Source organism: Azolla caroliniana, unplaced genomic scaffold (assembly GCF_043228905.1).
Source record: "Azolla caroliniana isolate FFs.n. ecotype wild unplaced genomic scaffold, voAzoCaro1.0.p SCAF_27, whole genome shotgun sequence".
NCBI classification, from domain to species: domain Eukaryota; kingdom Viridiplantae; phylum Streptophyta; class Polypodiopsida; order Salviniales; family Salviniaceae; genus Azolla; species Azolla caroliniana.
Genome location: NW_028230462.1, coordinates 370302 through 389158, shown reverse-complemented (window position 1 = coordinate 389158; position 18857 = coordinate 370302). Strand labels below are relative to the sequence as shown.

The 18857-nt window shown below is 47.7% G+C and overlaps 1 long non-coding RNA gene, 3 other non-coding genes and 1 pseudogene across 4 annotated transcripts; all 5 read right to left on the bottom strand.

Annotated features, from left to right (window-relative positions):
• Window positions 1-83, bottom strand: TRNAY-GUA (transfer RNA tyrosine (anticodon GUA)). The gene has a single exon. It is a non-coding gene; the product is annotated as a tRNA-Tyr (tRNA).
• A 1167-nt stretch (window positions 84-1250) lies between these two features.
• On the bottom strand, window positions 1251-1323 carry TRNAN-GUU (transfer RNA asparagine (anticodon GUU)). Its single transcript has one exon. It is a non-coding gene; the product is annotated as a tRNA-Asn (tRNA).
• A 1741-nt stretch (window positions 1324-3064) lies between these two features.
• On the bottom strand, window positions 3065-3138 carry TRNAP-UGG (transfer RNA proline (anticodon UGG)). Its single transcript has one exon. It is a non-coding gene; the product is annotated as a tRNA-Pro (tRNA).
• A 644-nt stretch (window positions 3139-3782) lies between these two features.
• LOC147849663 (18S ribosomal RNA) lies at window positions 3783-5604 on the bottom strand (annotated as a pseudogene).
• A 6734-nt stretch (window positions 5605-12338) lies between these two features.
• Window positions 12339-16584, bottom strand: LOC147849662 (uncharacterized). The gene is made up of 2 exons (XR_015531761.1): window positions 15368-16584; window positions 12339-15264 (listed from the first exon to the last, which is right to left on the bottom strand). It is a non-coding gene; the product is annotated as an uncharacterized LOC147849662 (long non-coding RNA).
• Between the last annotated feature and the right edge of the window lie 2273 nt (window positions 16585-18857).

The following is an 18857-nucleotide window of genomic DNA, read 5'->3' as shown; positions in this document are numbered from 1 at the left end:
TGGGAGAGGCAGGATTTGAACCTGCGTAGAAAACCTTCAACAGATTTACAGTCTGTCGCTTTTAACCACTCGGCCACTCTCCCCGTTCAAAGTAAGCTTTGACTGACTTTCTGAGCGATTGGGAAGAGAGAAATCGATTAATCTACACGTCCTAACCCCTTCCAATAGACTAATCGAACAAGTAGAGGTTCAAGGAATCAAACAAATAGAGGCCATGTTGAATGCCGTCGGTACACCTATGCTCGGAGCTTCTAAGAAATGTCATGGCGAAATAGCAAGCAGCTTAACACTCGCTCGAAGTCTTTGAAATAATTGCCTCGAGAGCAAGGCTTCGGTCCTTCTCGATAGAATCGTCACGAAGCGAAAGGTGACTTCTCGTTCTCCCTATTATTATTATTGTGGGCGAGGAGGGATTTGAACCCCCGACACCGTGGTTCGTAGCCACGTGCTCTAATCCTCTGAGCTACAGGCCCTGTCCCCACTGGATTTGTTCTAGGAACCCCCACCTTTTCTTTCCTTACCCATTTCGGGCGGGTTAGAAAGATGCGCTTAGGATCCTCTCTCAGAATATGCCGACACAGAAAAGACGCCACACTGCGAACAAAGACACTTTAGAAAGAAGGAAAAAGGCGTAAAGAAGGTGGTATCGTATCTGTTACGAGGCATAACATACATGTATTCTCGATCATTGAGTTCGGGTATACTTATTGAAGGGAAGTTCATATAATTGAACTGGACTCGGAAGCAGGTTAATTGATTAAAGTAAACTAAACCGCCCGCGAATTCTCCTTCAAATCAATGAAAAAGCCGAACAGAGCACAAAGCAATGTAAATTGATTGGCCGTTACTATCCTATGTTACCATTCGCGAGCTGTGGTTCGGGGGATCCCTGAGAAATGGCGGACCGTTGTTGTTCTCGAGAGAGACACTTGGTCAACAATCCCATTGAGAATCTTCGTCCGTCGGGCATCTTTGTCGTCGTCTCGTAGGTGCCATGCCCAGATCCTTGTGGTATCGATAAGGTCATCACGTCTTATAAAAGCACCAATACCCGGCTCATGCGGAACGGAAGAAGCGGAGCAAGCAACTCTTCGTCGTTTCTTCGGCTGGCTTTTCACCAATACCTGCCATTCAATCTACTTACCATTTATCCTATATGACTGGCTTTTTTTGATTATCGCCGGTTCATTTCATGCGGGCCTATTTAAAAGCTCTAGTCGATCAATTCTCATGTTTGTTTCAGTTACTTTCTCCGGATGCAAGACTCGAACTTGCGACCCATGGATTAACAGTCCACTGCTCTACCGACTGAGCTAATCCGAAACGAGAACGGGTGTATTATTGACCCGAATGAAGCCAGCCCTGCAACCCCCTTTTTTCCCTATCTCTATAAGAGGGTGATGGAGTTGTGAAGAGTTCAAAGTGAATAGAGACTGGAAGCTGGCTAAACGAATGGCGCGTCTATATACTAAATTTCCTTACCAGACTATACTATAGGGGGCCAGTACCGAAATCTTTCTGTCTGTAGCCGGCGGAAGAAGCGCCTCTCACCAACCAAATAACATGGCGCCCGCCGCTTTCCCAGCAAGCACGAGTAGGAGCGGAAGCTGAGAAAGAGCTTTGCGCTTTATCCCAGCATCTATCTCAGCAGAAAATATGTATCTAATCAAGCGTAGCGGTCAAGGTCATTACATGACCGATATATCGATCTTTTTCACACCATCTATGGTGAAGCGGGCTTCGGTTTGCGACTGAAGGGACGAGCGCCGATCTCTTTCTGAAAGGTTAACTCGATGAAAGCGGATCTGCATTCCTTTTCGAGGGTTTATCTTGCCTTTTTTTCTCCTCAAGAGAAGAGATTGGCGGGTCGACCGGCGATGAGGATTTTGATATGCTGTGGGGAACCGATGAAGCGGGTCTGATATAATGAACCGGCTTCTAGGCGGTAAGCCTGGGCGCTCCATGTGAAGTCTCCCCTCTCGTCCCTTACAAGTCCTAGGTTTGCTTGCTTGCTTGCTTGCTTGCTTGCTTGCTCGTCAGAGTTTGATTCGCTCTCATCAGTCGAAGGGGGATCTCCGGCACGCACCTTCGCTACTCCTCCAGTGACTCTTCCGGCGCACTTGTCTCGTTGACATGAGCACGCTTTCGGTCACAAGAGTTAGATTGTGCACAAAATAAAAACTACGCGAATTGACCGCCCGCCGTTGAGTGACGAATTTGTTCATCCGGATGAAAAGGCTCGCGCGCGGGGAAGGGGAATGCCGCGGTGCATATGGTCTCGTTCGTTCGTTGGCCCATCGTTGGTTGGTTGTTGAGAACGTCAGTCAGCCGGCAAGCAAAATTTCAACTGAACCCCCCAATCGCTCAAGACTTCGATCAACGAACAGATTGTCTTGTCGTCGGCAATTCAGAAAGTGTTAAGACACCCACATGAGACGATGCGGTGGGTTCAGCGGGGGATGTTTACATTCTGAACCACGAGAAACCAGCCCTCACTCATCGTGGGGACTACGGGACCTTGGGGTCCTGTGGACCTCTTGCTCAACCCTCTAACGAAGAGGCTAGGGACCTTTTGCTAGCCTCCCCAAGCAAGCAAGCAAGCAAGCAAGCAAGCAAGCAAGAAAGTTATCCCTTACGGGAATCGAACCCGTTTCTTCGACATGAAAAGACGATGTCCTAACCACTAGACGAAAGGGACTTGGCTTTGAAAACCTGATGAAGACGTGCTTGAATCAACTCTACACCCAGCCAGATGCTTATGGCAAGAGGTTAAAGCACTACGATCTGTAGTACCTCCTCTCAATCCTAGGACCTTCGGGTTAACCATTTCCTACTATCTATAGGAGGCATAGTCTTCACAACTCTATATACGAAATTTCCGGGTTTCAAAATGAATGCCTAGATGACTCAGAAGGTCATGTCTTCAGAGAAGTTTCAGGCAGGCAGGTTACAATGCTTGTTTGATCCGTGGACAGAGTTATGCCACAAGAAGCCGCAAGAAGCGCAGAGAAAGACGTGGAAAAAGGACGGAGCGAAAGGTTACCCGCCCAGTACACGGCAATAATCGAGGTGACAGGATTCGAACCTATGGCCCTCTGTACCCAAAACAGATGCGCTACCAGACTGCGCTACACCTCGTGCTTGCTTGCTTGCTTGCTTGCTTGCTTGCTTGCTGCGTGGGCCATCCCCAGCAGTAATGGTTGAGGGCCGGCGTAAGCTATCGATTAGCGCCTAAGCCGCTTGGTTGGCACCCGATCTCTCATCACTCAATCTCGGGAAGGGAAAAGGGCCTAGAAAGAAAGTCTTATGTCCTTGCAGCAAGCAAGTCGCAGCAATGCAATGAAGGCCTTCGCTTTGTCGTCGTCTTTCGATCTATACGTTTTTCGAACTCCAATGCTTGCTTGCTTGCTTGCTTGCTTGCTTGCTGCTTTAGGCTTTAGCGAGGTTCATGAAATCTCGAAGAAAGCAGCAAGCAGCTGGGGTCTTTGAATAGTTAACGTCTCACAGGTCATGAGGCGGCTCGAAAGTCAAAGAATGTATATGATACTAACCGTACATTTTCCCTTCCCGCGCTGGTAGCTCAACTGTTAACCGCTTCATCCGCGATTGGTCTACGGTTTCAATCCCTTCATGCGCTTCATGAAGAAGCGCTTCCTCCTCGCGCATAGCGCTTCATCCGGCCGGGCCGGGCCGGGCCGGGCCGGGCCGGCATTTACCCAACTTGGAATTAACTTCATCAAGTCAGTACAGTTAACGAAAGGACGCTGGCGCTTCCCTTTGAGATTCCCTCCAGCCACAGGTTCCCCTACGACTACCATGTTACGACTTCACCCCAGTCACTGACCCAACCGTGATATGCGCCAAGAAGACCACCAATACCAAAATGGGCCACACTCAACGGCGGCATGGAACACTTTAGTAATGGGTGATCTCTGGTCGATGCTTCGGGCGAAACCAATTCCCAGGGTGTGACGGGCGGTGTGTACGGGGCCCGAGTACATATTCACCGCGGCATGCTGATCCGCGATTACTAGCGATTCCAACTTCATGTTCTCGAGTTGCAGAGAACAATCCGAACTGAGGCAATCTTTCTGGATTCGCTCCGCCTTACGGCCCTGCTTCCTATTGTAATTGCCATTGTAGCACGTGTGTAGCCCAGCCCATAAGGGCCATGCGGACTTGACGTCATCCTCACCTTCCTCCATAGTAGAACTACGGGCAGTCTCTTGTGAGTGCAACATCGGCACAGAGGGAGTGTCATCAATCCTGGCTAACCGCTGACTGAACACAGATTCATGGGCAGGTACCGATGAAGCGGCTCACTTACCACCGGCTCGCTCGTCGGAACCTCAAGTTCGTCGGAAGCCAGCCCATGTTCTATGTTCCTGCTTGCCGAGGGTGAATGATGACATTGATCCTCTGGGAGCAGCATATCTTAGCAACACAAAACGAGGGTTTCGCTCGTTATAGGAGTTAACCAAAAACGTCTCACGACACGAGCTGACGACAGCCATGCAGCACCTGTATGAATTTTCGTTTCATCCCGTTAAGGACAAGCACACCGGTTCATATGTCAAGTGTTCATACGTCAAGTGTTCATATGTCAAGGGCTGGTAAGGTTTTGCGCGTTGTATCGAATTAAACCACATGCTCCACCGCTTGTGCAGGCCCCCGTCAATTCCTTTGAGTTTCAGTCTTGCGACCGTACTCCCCAGGCGGAGTGTTTAACGCGTTAGCTGGGCCCCCGATCCGCGGACCAAGGACGAACACTCATCGTTTACGGCATGGACTACCAGGGTATCTAATCCTGTTTGCTCCCCAAGCTTTCGCACCTCAGCGTCAGTAGAGACCCAGAAAGCTGCCTTCGCTACTTCGGCGTTCCTTCGTATATCTCCGGATTTTATCCCTACACACGAAATTCCACTCCCCTCTGTCCCACTCGAGTAAATTGGTTTTGAAAGCATTCCGCCAGTTGAGCTGGCGCCTTTGACTTTCAACCTGATTCACTGCCTACGTGCCCTTTACGCCCAGTCATTCCGAATAACACTTGCCCCCCCCGTCTTACCGCGGCTGCTGGCACGGAGTTAGCCGGGGCTTCTTCTTCGAGTCTTGTCATAATCGCGTACTCGACGAAAGAGCTTTACAAGCGGCATTGCCCTTCCTCGCTAACGCGACGTTTTTCACTCACTCACGCGATATTGCTGGATCGGGCTTTCGCCCATTGTCCGATATTCCCCACTGCTGCCTCCCTACGGAGTCTGGGCCGTGTCTCAGTCCCAGTGTGGCTGATCGTCCGAAAAGATCAGCTAAGCATCTGCGGCTTGGTCAGCCTTTACCCAACCAACTACCTAATACTACGCAGGCTCATCAAACAGCGCTTTTTAGCTTTATCGAAAAGCAGCAAGCAAGCAAGCAAGCAAGCAAGCAAGCAGCAAAGCTGCTTTCGTTTCTTTGGGATTCGGCCCAAACTGTTTGGCAGATTCCCACGCGTTACGCACCCGTTCGCCACTTTGTCTTCAACTGTTCTATAGACGAAAACAACGTTCGACTTGCATGTGTTAAGCATATCGCTAGCGTTCATTCTGAGCCAGGATCAAACTCGGTTTTTTGGTCAATTTCTGCCATACGAGGCAGGTTGATGAATTCATGTGCAATATTTGAATTTTGGTGTGACTCTTGGTTGGAGAAGGCCACACCACAGTTGGTCTCTTCTCCATAAGCCGGACCGCCAACGTCAAGGCGAGATCACATTGGTCCAGTCCCCGCATAGCCAGTGGAAGGGTGAGGTGCATCCACTCAGATAGCATGGGGAGGTCGAATGACTGCGGCCACGTCAATCCGCTTCTTTTCTTTTCTTGTTGGGCCGCGCCGCAATTGTCTAGCTTCTGCGTTTAGTTTTTTTTTTCGCTCTCGAACGGTTACGATGAACCGGTGCATATGGCCGGAGAACCAACCTTTGGTTCGAGATGGATTCGGCCTTCCCTTACGTCATGTTCATGGCCTTGCATTCCAATGATCACTGCGCTTCACTTGGCTCCAGAGAGCAAGAAGGCCTAGCTAGAACAACAATCTCAGTGACAAAATTGACCTCGGCTAGAAGGTTACGTAAGTGAATTTCAGTCGGGCCAGCAGCAGTGTTCACATGTTCATAGATGCTCCAATGAAAAAGCATAAACATCACGAAGCCCGTCTAAAGTTTAGTTTTTTTCTTCGCTGAAAAGCAGCAGCTCTCGATACACTGGTGCATATGGCCGGAGAACCAACCTTTGGTTCGAGATGGATTCGGCCGAAGGGAGTGAGAACCGGCGTGTTGGCATTAACAATCATGCTCTCATCTTTCGAATCAGTCGTTACGGGGTCAATGAGCTAGCTCGTAGCTACGAGAGAGATTCCCTAAGAACAAGGTGGTTCTGGAATACGAGATAAAGCAACGAGGACAGTGGGAACAAGACCTTTTGGTGGTGGGACCCTGGACTGTTTAAGTGTTGGTCCCGGGGCACCTATCCTGGCGCATTCTTGCTTGCTTGCTTGCTTGCTGAACCCGGGTTGGCGTTAGCTAACCGCCTACCAAACTTGACCTGCTTTCATCTTGGGGCCTGACCCGCTTTATTCCTCGTCGTTGAGGGCGTGCTTGCTTGCTTGCTTGCTTGCTTGCTGGGGCACTCGACCGCAATAAAGGGAGAGAAGCTTTCACGACTTCCCACGGTGTGGCCATTACTCTCAAAGGGTAAGCTGGTTTCACCGTTATGAGCCAGTTATTGAAAAAGCGTTCGCACGCTTGTGGGGCGAAAGGCCAGAGGAGGACTCCTTTTCCCTCTTCTTGTGGTCCTTCGGACTTCAACAAAGGAACGGCGGAGTCGTAGCTCTTTGATTCACCCCTAGCCACGAGTCATCCCCGTATTTTGCCACATACGTGAGTTCGGTCCTCCAAGGCCTCTGTGGAGAGCTCGATTCAACCTGCTCGTGGCTAGATCAATCGGTTTCGGGTCAAATAGAAACAACGCCGAAGATTCAACCTCGTTGCGCCTACACCTAATGGCTTAAGCCGCTGTTCCCATTCACTCGCTGACCCATTATGCAAAAGGTACGCCGTTAGGGTGGAAAGTGCTAAAGCGAGAGCCGACAACGCGAAGCTTCGCTCAAGGGTTCGCGTATGCGAACATTAGTGGCTTTGCCTCCGAAAGCTACAGCGCTTTCTCAGCTTCGCGTATGCGTTCCATCGAACATTAGTGGCTTTGCCGCATTTTCTCAGCTTCGCTCTTCCGACTGATAGTTTGCATCGGATTTCAGGTTTTCTATTGCACTCCCGGCATACGGCGGGGTCTTTTCACTTTTCCCTCACGGTACTTGTGGTACGCTATCGGTCATTGAGGAATACTTAGGCGCGGGGGTGGTCCCCCTTAGTCACGTAAAGCGATCATTATTCAAACACGGTATCCGCGTTTTGTAATGGTAATCAAACTTGCCAGGAAAGATCTACGGGGCTATCACCTTCTTTGGCCAGATCTTCCAACCTTTTCAGAATTCCTTGAGGAAGGGTTCCCACCCTTCCCTCTACTGCAAGTTCTCCCCCGCACGGGGCCAGGGAAAGCGGCCCTTCTGGGCTGGGGCCCCTTCCCTTTTCTTTGCCTAATCCGCTTTCGCTCGCCGCTACTAACGGAGTCTCAGTTGATTTCCTTTCCTTTAGCTACAATGATGTTTCAGTTCGCTAAGTTTCTCAAGTCCGAGGCAGAGCCGCAGCACACGGCATGCCCGGCAAGCTTGGATACGGTTTCCCGATTGGAAACCCATGGATCACAGACGGTATCTCCCCATGGCCTTTCGCCTTTGGAAGCGTCCTTCCCTCTCAATGCCCAGGCATCCATCCAATGCATTCTTTTCGATGCAGTAGGAGTTGAACCTACCGAACACCGTACAAAATCTTAATGAGTGTTCTGCGATCGCCACTCAACCTGTGACTGCTTAAAACCGAGACAAAAAGAAGCCCGCATAGATTATTATACAATAATCTTCGGACGTTTGTAAAATGCGGAAGAAGCGCGGAAAGAATTGGTCGAGTACTTGGACAGAGGATTCATTGTTTCGACGAAAACGTCTACCAAATGACCCTGCATCCTCTGTTTTTTCCTTTACGCTCTTGAGTTCTCTTTCCGTGCTGTGCGATACGAAGTTTGTACAATCCGCAGCAAGCAAGCAAGCAAGCAAGCAAGCAAGCAAGCAAGAAGGGCTTCGTCCTTCCTCCTTTCTTAGCGTCTCGTTTAACTAAACACTTTAGATTTCCCTGACAAGTTCCCTAGCTCTCTCGAGCGTAAGAGTTGAGGAACAGATTTTCCGATAATGCATGCCAGCCAGGGATTTACGCATCATTGGTATTGTGTGTTTACCGTTCTAATCTGTCTTCACATCCATAGCTTGCTTTTTTGCGTTGTCGTACGCCTTTTCATTGTTTCTGGCTGATATCAGATTCGCATCTGACCTTTAGGCAATCGCATATACGATTTGAAAGGGTCCGGGCTGTCGAACCACGTCTCCCGAAAATTATCAGTACATATGGCAGAAAACGCTTTTCACATATCGAGGTCGGAATGGGATCGGGTGTTTCACGTCTTACAAAGATGCCCGGACGGAACGAAACGCTTGATTAATGAACAAAAGAGTGCTAACGACAAAAGCGGCGGGCGCCGAACAGCAAGCAAGCAAGCAAGCAAGCAAGCAAGCAAGCAGGGAAAGTGCAAATACAGCTGGTACTTAGCCTTCGATCGCTACCAACCTCACAAGGATGTCATCAATTCGCAGGTGGTTATTAAGTAAAAAGTGTAATATAAATGGCTACCAAACCAAAGTTCTTCTTTTGAACTTTCAAGAAGGCCTGAATATTCATGGATTATTATACGATAATCTTTAATGCGGCTCAGATTGCGGAAAGAATTGAATGCTGGAATTTCGAAATTCCGTTGGTAAAATTCAGAAGGATCATGCAAGAAGGCAATATCATCTTCTGGCCATAATCTGCGAATCCAGCAAAGCAAAGCAAAGCAGCACTTTTCTTTTCACTTTAAACCGAGCCGGCGGCAATCTTGATGAATCACTGGCAAGAAGATGCTTTGCACTTTTCTTTCCACTTTAAAGCAGCAATCTTTGAACTCGGAAATGGCACTTTTCCCTGCAAGCCTGAAACGCACGCCTTCCCCAAAAGAAAAGCGGAACCACCTAACGAGTATTTTAAACAGCAAGCATGATGAACCGGCATGTTCATCAAACCAAACAGGTTCTTCATGCATGCATGAAGGCCTTCATGATGATGAAAACCGCTTCATTGGAATGTCACCGTCTCATTGACAACACGAATGATAACGAATTGACAATATGAATAGTCACGTTAGTTTCCCATTCTTAAGCATGGATTATTATACAATAATCTTCATTTGCTTTTTTACTGTTGACAACATGTAGTGCGGGGGCAGGGTTTGAACCCGCAGTCTTCAGGTCATGAGCCTGACGAGTTGGCCATTTACTCCACCCCGCAAGCAAGCAAGCAATTGATCTCTCTCTAGCGAATCGGAATTTATTTTAGAAAAAAAGAAGCCAGAAAATAGATTGCCATAGCCATGGGTTCAAACCTTTCCCCGAAGCTGCCGGCCGAAATCAACCGTTGCCAGTCGTTGTGTCCAACGAAGCTACGCGTAATGACTGTCCCTACCAAAAGACAAACAAACAAAGCATTTCTATAGGAGGTAACTGGGCCAATTCCCGCAAACCACCTATAGGTTAGGTGGCGGTGATCTATCGGCTTGTTCAATTCCCGCCGTTATCCGCTCACCCGCCTAACGCTCCTACAAACAAAAGGGAGGGTCTCCTTAGTAATTACGTGAGGGGGCCTCCTTCCCCATCTCTTGAACTAGACTGAACCAGTTGTTACTGATGATAGAGAACTGGCAATTTTTTAGCGGAACGTAGCCGGATTTTTCTACACCTCTTCACTCAATAGCTTTTACTCCTTGATACCCTCAAGTATGTGTGGTTTGATTTTGTCGGGGAGTTCCTTCTCATATTAAGCGATCTATGTCAAAGGGATCTAGTCCGGGAACCCATTGACCGCCGCGAGGATAACTACAATCTGTCATTCGATAGGGATCAGGGGATATTATAGTTATTTAAGTACCTCGGTAAGCCTAGCGCCGCAATATGGCGAATACTAAATAGCGGGATCGAGGTCTGACCCAAATTACGCAGAAGCGGCAACTTCACGATGTTATGCCGGCTCCAATTTTAAGGTGCCACGAAGTGCTTTCATAGCTTTCGGCTAAGCGGCAGACCCAACACAACTAACGAGTAATCCTACGTTAATAACGAGCCAAACTCCGCGATAGAGAGGTTCAGTTTCCGGGAGGATTTATCCATCTGTAATGAGAATGACATTGATAAGAGTATAAACAGAAACGTCTCCAGCTTATATTTCAATGACGAGTGAAGCAATCGAGCTACCTACACCAGTCTAGTCTAACCTTTTGGCGGCTCTTTCCGATGAACAGAGATATGAATAGAAGACATCTCCGAGGGAAACCTCACAACCTAGTAGTCAACGTGGCGATAATGACATTTATCAATATGCCACTGATTACTTACTGGGATCGTCATAGATGATTAATGCGTGCATTCCATGATCTCTAGAAGACTCTCCCGTAGCACGACCAGGATGTAGTGCCGGGAATTACAGGAGAGCAGAATCCGAAGCCGTGACTACAACAATAATGAGATATTCCAGAGCACCGGCTTCCGGGGGAATCTTAACCGATTATGCCACGGTTGAACGTTTTTATCCAATCACTACGTACACGCGAAACAATTTTTCACTATCGAAGGTGCCCTATGCGTTGATTGGTTTCTAGTTCAGAATGGTATCAATAGCTATAGCAGTCTTTCCAGTTTGTCGGTCGCCGATTATCAGTTCCCGTTGACCACGACCTATAGGGACTAGGCTATCCACCGCTTTTAACCCTGTTTACATAGGTTCGTGGACAGATTTACGTGCAATAATCCCAGAGACTTTGACTTCTACACGTCTTCATTCTACCGCGCTCAAAGATAGAGTCAAGCTTCTGCCGAGGAGAAGTGATCGTAGTTGTGCTCTCCGAACCGTGCGGAATAGTCGCCCATTACACGGCTCTCTAACTTGACTTTATCTGGGTCTTGTTTAACCCCAGAGGCCGAAAGGAGGGTGGAAACTTCCTCACAAGTTCCCTCCTCCTTTCCTCCTTGGGGACCCACTTTGTGATTTCCTGAAGTCCACTCTCTCCTGGAGTTTGCAGAGAGGAAAATGGCTTTTCAGTTAAGTCAGGTAAAACTTGCTTGCCTTTTCGTTATTCTGTTTCGAACTCCGGGCATGACAAATGCATAGGCTCCTTCCCGTTTTCTACTTGGCATTCACCAAGTGCCGGTTCCGCCTTAGGAGGGTAGGCAGGTGGTATGGGCCCTCTGACTTCTTTCCGGGGCTTTCCTCCCGCCGAAGATCTCGCCGGTTTTACCTGCGGATGGTTGGGACCATAATAAGATAAGAGTTGAAAGGTCCCACTTTGCTTGGCTTGCCGGGATGTCGTTCAGTCTTCCGTCCCCAATAGAATAGATAGGTAATCCGCTCTCATGCTTGCTGTAAACTTTCGTTTACGGGCGGGAGAAGTGGCACTCAATCGGGCCTGACCATAATGTGCCTATAGCAGGCAGGGAGCATATCCGCGTCTATCTGGCAACACGTCGAACGAACGAATAGGGCATGGTCACCCGAAAAAGACTCCGATTTGCTGCTTTCGGCCTCATCTTTCACCAAACTACCGGGCTGCACGATGATTTTCATTCGTCCGCTTTGCCTTCAATCGTGCTTTCTTTTGCGACATGCTATGGTCTCGGCCTCCCTTCGCGGGTTCTGGTTAGTCTCATGCCTGTATGCAACCTTTTTCGACCGCAGATGATCTAACGGCCGCCCCACCTTTTCCATCAATGAGTACTCCTAACGCATCAACTACACAACCCGGCATGGCCTTTCCTACAAGAACGTCCACAATAGATCCAGTGCGCTTGACCATATCTCCTTCTTTAATGGCGGTATCACTACCGGATATAACAATTCCTACATTCTCATTCTCAGAATTCGAAGCCATTCCTTTCACACCGCTGGCGAATTCTACCATTTCTCCTGCTTGAATCTTGTTCGATCCATAAACACGTGCAATTCCATCCCCAACCGATACCACTCAACCGATCTCATCCACTGGCAATTTGGTGTGATAGTTGGTAATTCTTTCTTCCGAGATAGTAGATGGTTATTCCGTTGCTCTAGCTTTAAACAATCTCGTTCCCTTTCTCTTCCGTCGAATCCCTTTCCTCGGCACTTTATACCCAGGGCAGTCTCCTGCATTCATGGCAGTTCCTAGCAAGAAAGAGATGGGAAAGGGAAGTAACCTCACGACGAGGTGAACCATGTCATTGATATAGAGGGGAGGGATCGGACCTTCCCCCAGTGTTGGTTTGCATTATAAAGAAAGTAAGTTTTGACAGAATAGACTGGGTGAATGAAGCGCTAAAGCCGTGTATCCGTAGCTATGCAGAGACGGAGAGAAATAGATATATACAACTGAAAGGTGAGGGACTACGCGGAGGGAGGGCATCCACATAGCTCTAAATCATAGGATCAAATTCCAGAGTGAGCCCCGCAGTGCAACTACCTTTCGCGGAGCCGACTCTTTCGATCGATTGGCAAAAAAAAATGGATATTTGTCGTATGGAGAAATTGGATGAACGAATAGACGAGTAAGGTATTAACTAAACTGCAATTATTCTAATTTGAGTCGACTTTTTCCATTCCATCTCCCCGCTTCGCTGCTCTATTCGGGTTTATTCCTTCGCCTTGCTCGAGCCAAGCCTTCCATGACCTGCTGGGCTGTAGGACCAATCCAAACCTTCTGACGTTGGTGAGTAGAGACAAATAGCTCTATGGTGGTATTTAGACACGACGTTTTTTAGGGGGTCAGCATCCATTATGTAGCATTGGGATTACGTCGTGAATTCTGATAGTAACAGGACCTCCCTCTTTTGAACTTTTCGGCGAAAATCCCTTTCTTACAAGACCAATTCCTTTTATTTTCACTTCAACTGACCTAATTTCGGGTTAAGTGGCAGCTTACGCGACACGTTCCGCAGTTGCTTAAGCTGCATACTTGTCCGAGCGACGGAAACCCTTAAACCCTCTTGAACAACCTGAGGAGGACCCTGTTCTTTCATCTCCCTTGCAATTTATTATGATAATGAAAGTATTACTAAAAGTTGGTTAAGTATGGGCAATACCGTGGTGCTTTCTTGGCTTTTAGTGGTGTTTTCCCCATTTCTGTTAGCGGCGCGGCTACTATTACTAGTGTTCAGAAGGCTGCTTTTACATAATTGTATTCTTCATTTCTATTCCTTCGGTTTCGTTTTCTTCCTGGCGTCTTGCCTTCTCTCATTTTTGTGAATGAAAAACGAATTATTCTTCTTTCGTTGATTGATTGAAACTTTTCTTGACTTGCGACAGATCTTAACATTGCTGTAGGTTCATTAACCACGTAATGGCAATCCTGCTTTGTGACGGAATCCGCGGTAACGGCTGATATTAATTAATCATTTGATATATTACTAAATTTCTCTCTTTAATTCCGAATCAACTAGGAAATTGTTTCAACGTACTATTATGCTAATCTGGTCAATTTAGTGCCGAGTCAGATTACTAACCTTAGTGTTATCGCCGGGACCTGATTAATCACAAACCCAAGTGGCTTTTTTGGGTCCAGTTCCGGAGATTTAGGTTGAGGCAAGTCTGACTTATTTATTGGAAACTGATTTGGTTCCTGGAATATATGACGCGATTTGTTTCTTTTCTCCTTGTTTTCTACGTATAATTTCATTTCAATATTTTATACCTCTTCCTTTATGAACTTCAGGGGGTTTACAATTTTTGACGCTAACAGCGGATTAAGTAACTTTTCAGGGATCCGTTCCGGTACAACGAGTGATATTATGTTTCAAGCGGAAAACACAAACCGAAGGCGTGACCTAGAGTCAAATCTCATAGCTGAACCCTAGTTTTGAATCTGAAACAGAGCCTTATGGGTTAGTACTGACTTTGTATCCAATTGTTTACGAAGAACAAACGGATTAAGCTTCCGTAGACTTGACTTGATTTCGTTGTGGCTTCTTGTTCCGTTCTCGATATTCATGGCAGTTTTTTTGTTTGCGCTGGGATTACAGTATAATAATGAAAAGGTAGCTGCTTTCTTTGTCGACGCTTTGCGCTCAGCGGACGGAATGCGGGAAGACAGGTGCGTGCGTGCCGTGCCGTGCCGTGCCGTGCCGTGCCGTGCCGTGCCGCCGAAGGGGAGCAAGCTGCGAAACAGGGCGGGAAGCAGCCTAGTAGAGTAGTTGGATTGTTCATGCACTCACATGAACCCATTACTCGAGATATTTCGAAAGTGACGCCCAAAACTGAAACTCCTTACCTAGCACCAGTAACAGTCAATCCGTAACATTGCAGGATAATAAGCTGGGACCCGGAGATTCGTCTTTGGGTCGTAAAGGCGGCCAAAGCCAGCCACTAAGCAACGCTCTTTCAATGCTTTACGTTCGTTTTCCGGGCGAAGTCTGGTCTGATCTTACGACCTTCTAAGCTAAGCGTTAGATTTTACTAGCCTCTGTTCGGTCTGTAAGGTCAACTTGTGCCTGTAGCTCGAGCACCAAACTTCGAATCCGGGATAGTTCGAATCTCTCCGGGCATGGACCTATCGATGAGTCATCGAAGTCTCAAGTCAATAGTTCCAAGGGAACCGCAATGAAGTCTTCATTGCGGTTCTTCCCCCGAAAGCTATAGCGCTTTCTCTACGGGGGAAGAACCGCACTCGGCTCTGGTTCCGCTGGCGGAAATAGCTTAATGGTAGAGTATAGCCTTGCCAAGGCTGGAGTTGAGGGTTCGAGTCCCTTTTTCCGCTTGCAGAATTGCGTCTTACGGTCACGCGAAATTGACTAGAGAAACAGTCTGAATTACTCCTGTGCGGTTCCTCCGGGATGAACCGGCGGGCGCGTGAAAAGTGGCGATTTGATTGATTCCCGCCCGAACCAACCGCGATACAATCATGGCCATAGACAACGCCAAGCAGTTGCAGCTCCTCAACGGTTGAAAGGATACGAAGCGATCAGCTAGCGTTCGTACTTCGAGAATACAAAGCAAAGCCTCGATTACCACAGCTGCAATAAGCGAAGAGAATACGATACGATCAGCACGAAGCGGGGATTCCCAATCTCAGTGAACATCGGTACCAACTATGCCTACAGCGGCAGCGTAGCAAACCTTTGGGTTCGGGACTGGTTGCAGCAAGTACCATAGGGACTGATTGCAGCAGGTACCGGACTAGTGCTTCGGGACCGATCTAGGACCACAGGGATTGGATTCCGTAGGGATAGCTTCATATCCTCCTTGCCGTATAGATATCACCTAGCGAACTCCAGGGACTGATCGAACCCACCGGTACCTACGGGTTATCATTCTCGAAGTTGTTTTCTCTGCAAGAATAGGCCGCAGCCTATGCTATCTGTACGGCTACTTCTCTGCCGGCCTTTGATCAGAAGCAAGTGAAAGAGACCGGCCATTCTATAACCGAAATTCTTTTCTGCTGCACTGGTTCATCGGGCCGCCTCGACTAACGGCAGCATGAAGGCCGTTTATCCGCCAAAAAAGTGGTGCCGTGGCGAAGTCAATAAAACAGCGCAATGAGTGAGATTGCCCGTTATCCGCCTCACAGACAGCGGAAAGGCCTTCACCTGCGCTAATAAAACTTAGCAGCAAGCAAGTTCTTCCGCATCCGCAAGAAGGGGGCAAGCAAGCAAGCAAGCAAGCAAGCAATTTGCGCAGCTAGGTTGGGCGGTTCTCTGTCTGCGTAGAGGGCATAATCCGTGTTTGGCTATCGACTCAAATTACAAGTGGTGACGGCTAAACTGTACAGTCATGCCGTAAATCACTATCCTTCACCGTTTCCCTGGCTGGAACGAAAGTTTATAGAAAGAAAGCCAAAATTAATTAATATTGGAGTAGCCATGGTTGATTGCAATGAGAGTGATTATACGCGACCTGGAGTTGAGTTCGAACATGTATGCAATAAGGTGCTAAAGTACTTGGTTGGCTTGAAGATAAGTATATCGTAGAACTTGTTAACAATCCATTGGGCTACTTTAGAGAAAGTGAATTTATTTAGGAGGAGGCGAAGGACGCACGAAAGGAGGTAGACTTTTGGTGTTACTTTAGGGAAAGCCCATCAGTTCGGTTCCTAATAAACATTCACTCGTTACGGGATTCCGGGCGTCAAGGTGTGGATTTTACTTCATTAAAAGGAAACCGACCATTCTTTCTCATGAGAACCCATATATCATCCAGGGCGAAAGTCTTATGTAGTGTCTTGCTAAAATACCTTGGCGTTGTGAAGGATTTTTTTCTTTACAATCACTAGTTTAATAGGAAATAACTTTATTCTTTTTCTTTTCTAAGCTGTTTTTGTTACGAACCAATCTGTTGCTTACTGCCTGCGCGGATACGGGCCTTCGAGCAAGCAGTGAACGCAGCACCAGTCAATTCCTCGCCGCCGGCTTCACCCGGATGAACCGCTTTCAGGCACGACTTACGGGCAGAGAGTTTCTACACCATCCTCTAGGGCCCATATCCGCTCGCGAGGACCGACCTGGAAAATCAGTACAAGTTCTTCAAAGATATTTTAGCAAGGGACAAACTAAATCCTCAGGTCGGGTGGGATGGCACTACTGGCAAATACTGTCTGGCAAAGACGCAGGCGCGAAGCGTGGTAGGCCCGCTAGCGTTTTTTTTGCTTGCCGAAAGCATACAAGAAAAGCCGGGTATATACGGGAACCGACTCCTTGTTGTTTTTGCAACCATAGGAACTGCCATGAATGCAGGAGACTGCCCTAGGTATAAAGCACCGAGGAAAAGAAACAGATTGGATAAGACATGCCCATAGTCATAAACAGCTTAGAAAGATTATAGACCGAATTGCACGAGGACATCGCAACTCTTTAAAATAACAACGAAGAGTTGTTCCCGCAGGTGCTCCTCAATCTGTCGTAGAATACACTACCCGATCTTTCGGGTGGCCTAGAAATCCTGAAAGATCTAGAAGTCTCTTCGGTTGTGGAACTGATTATTGGATTTTAGGATTTCTTCATTCCGATTGTATTTGCAATAGGATTCATCTCCCTTACATTGATTATAGTAGCCAAGACTCTTTCATGTACAAACCGTTTCGTGTAAAGATGGCTATTTTCTACGAACTACAAAGATATAGGTACTCTACACTCAATCTTTGGTGTCACGGCTGGAGTAATGGGCACACGCCTCTTAGTACTAATCTGTATGGAATCAGCATAACCCGGCCATTAAATTCCTGGTGGAAATCATTAACCTTATAATGTGTTAATAATCGCTTACGCTTCTTTAACGACATCCCTTCCGGTTACGCTGGCGATGACAGGTGGATTCGGTAACCGGTTCGTTCTGATTCTTACAGGTGCACCTGACACGGCATTTCTATGATTAAATAATATTCTATTTCGGTTGTCGTCATCTTTGCTGTTGCTTTCATCAAGTTTAGCCTCAGTAGAGGTGGGTAGTGGCACTGGGTGGACGGTTAAAAAGGCCGTGCCCTGTGGAGACATAGGGAACAGTAATTCCGCTCGATGCAGGAACGTCCTCGCTACAGAAAAAAAGGCTAAGCCGGGCCGCAGGCCTTCAACAAAATCCAAACTGCTATATGCAAAAACCTTTCCCACAAGGGGACAACCTGCCTGGGAGGGCGAATCTTCCCTCCCATCAGAGACTCAATGCGGAATATCTATCACTCTGCGGATAGCTTGTGGGTGTGAGCTGCTTCAGCAGGCAGCATCGTGCTCTAAGACGCGAGTACAACCTGAGTCTCCCTATTGCTTGCCCAAGGCAAATACAATCTACAGATCCTTTACTACGTCAGGAAGATGCTTAATGTAAGGTCTGTCAATGCGGCGCATAAGATCATGGGAGTGTATCAGATCGAAAGATGCTAGCTTTTTCTTATATTTGGTCAATATCCATACTTGATTAGTAAGCATTTCTATTGCGAGGGAGTTCGTAAAGCCAGCCCATCAGGTATTAAAAGATCCAAAGCAGCAGCTCTCAATAGGGCACAAGTGCTACATCCGTAAAGATTCAAGGGGTGCTACTCTTCTAGAGACTTGTGTCAATCTCGGAGGTATGGCCGCTGACCTTGATCGGCTTACCGGCTTTATAGAGGCAGAGAGACCTCATACAGGAAGGGCAGAAAACAAGGCGCTTCCCGAACCGAAGAAGAAGAAGCGGTTGGCCGAATTGGCCTTTATCAGGGGCTATGGGACGAAGGCCACATATTCTTACTCAGCCGCCCGCCCTTCATGCTGAAGCCGCTTCTTTTCTTTTCTTTCTTGCGCGCCCTTATTGATTCAAGACTGTCTACAGTGGGACAGTGCTTGGTACAAGTTAGCTCTTCTAAAGCGATTCGTATAAAATCACTAGAGCTGAAGCTCCGGTCAAGGGCCATCCGCCATAAGAATAATCGGGAAAAGTTCGAGTAGACCTGAGGGATTCTCTAAAGGAAAGGCTTCATGACAGGATGATAGATAAAGGTACAGTCCGATCCATACAGAGACATATGGCGTATAGCATTAGGCAAACACAACCTGAGGCTATTTAACATATGTGCTATCCCCCTCTGAGTAGTATAACCAGTCATTCCGGAGGAGCTGTTGATTTAGCCACTTCTAGTCTC